The following is a 1628-nucleotide window of genomic DNA, read 5'->3' on the forward strand; positions in this document are numbered from 1 at the left end:
AGTTTGTGTTTGGGTCATACATAACTTCTTCAAATCTGAATTGAGGTCGAAATATAGAAACATTTGGTGCTAGAAACATTTCGAGCAAAACTAGCAACTGTCAAACATTTATTGAAATTTGTTTCATCCGCATAGTATGTCACATGTAGTCCCTTTCATGATTTTCTAAAAAGGATATAACAGGCACCTGGAGATAGTTCTGTCAGGATTTACATGTTTGAGACTAAAAATCCTTAAGTGTACACATCAGGATTGGATTAACATTTGAGTTTATTTTCACTTCAGTAAAGAAGACTAAAGGGTGATCCATACACGGATGTAAAATTCATAGATGTTTTGACAACTTGGACAGACAGCATGTTTTCACTTCAGGGAGATGGTGGAAATGTCACTGGACTAGCGAGCCAGTGGCTCATGCTGTTGCTCCAGGAACAAATTCTCAAATCTCATCCTGTGAGCTCGTGAAATAGAAAACTCAATTAATAAATCTGCAGCATAAATGTAATGTCAGTGATGACTGTGACAAGTGTTATTGATTGTTGTGAAAACCTATGTGGTTCACTTGTGTCCTTTCAGGAAGAAAATCTGCCATCCTTACCTAGCTGGCCTGAATATGTCTCCAGACCAGTAGATGTGTGTCTGATTTGTAACTGCACTCTGAAATTACTGAACAAGCAATTCTGTTCAAGAGCAATTAGGCTTGGACAGCAATGCCGTCCCTGTCAGCATCACCTATATCCACGTAAAACGCTATGGAGAAAATAAATGGAGAAAATCAATACAAGATACTCAGGAAAAAAAACAGTCATGAACAAAATTGTGGAACAAGAGAAAGTGTGATTCAATATTATAATTGCAATTAAAGGGAAGCTCGGTACGATTGAACTTAATAGAAGGGTATAATGACAAATTATTTGTAATTGCTTTCAGACAAGAGAGCACACTATTCAATTCAGGTCTTCAGTAATTTGAGACATTGTGTGGGAAATGTACCATTTTTGGATGGAACAGGTGACTTTCGGCCTAAGATGTCTGAAGCTGTTTCCTAATATGTTCATGCATCATATCTAGATTTGTTGTACGCCAGTGATTAAAATGGATTACTTGATTAGATTAAATAATTTAAATTTCCAGGCAGAAAGAAAGTGAAATTAGATGGATCTGATCTTTTCTCATGCAGCAACTTCTATTTTGGTAAGGTAGATAACATTGCTGGATTGGAAACAATCGGATTTTTCTTGCTGACTGTAGCAATGCTGATGGTTTTATCGATTACGACGAGCTGATTGAGGTCCTCAAGGGTTCTGGGGAGCATGTTACAGAGGAGGAAATTCATGAACTCATGATGTTGTACGACAATAACAATGATGGCAAAATTGACTTTGATGGTATGTACAAATAAAAAAAACCATTGGCAATGTTGTACTGGTTTCGTCTTGAGTATTTAAAATGTGTCTGTTTTCAAACAAATATCTTCCTCACTTTCCAGATGTATGTAGGTGATGGAGAATTTCCAGCAAAAAACCAACATCCCTCAGTAACCCATTATGATTCAACAATTTGATGAATTTTGTGTAATTACTCTTCTGCAGCCAACTGATCAGGCATCTGAAATATATGTGATGACC

General features: G+C 36.7%; 1 long non-coding RNA gene across 1 annotated transcript in view; it reads left to right on the top strand.

Moving 5' to 3' along the window:
* Nucleotides 1-1422, top strand: part of LOC109937584 — a 2576-nt gene extending 1154 nt beyond the window's left edge. The window contains exon 2 of the long non-coding RNA XR_007264184.1: nucleotides 46-1422. This is a non-coding gene — a long non-coding RNA (uncharacterized LOC109937584). The remainder of the gene's footprint in view (nucleotides 1-45) is intronic.
* The last annotated feature ends 206 nt before the right edge of the window (nucleotides 1423-1628 follow it).

The sequence above is a fragment of the Rhincodon typus genome, chromosome 19 (genome assembly GCF_021869965.1).
Source record: "Rhincodon typus isolate 14 chromosome 19, sRhiTyp1.1, whole genome shotgun sequence".
In the NCBI taxonomy this organism is placed as follows: domain Eukaryota; kingdom Metazoa; phylum Chordata; class Chondrichthyes; order Orectolobiformes; family Rhincodontidae; genus Rhincodon; species Rhincodon typus.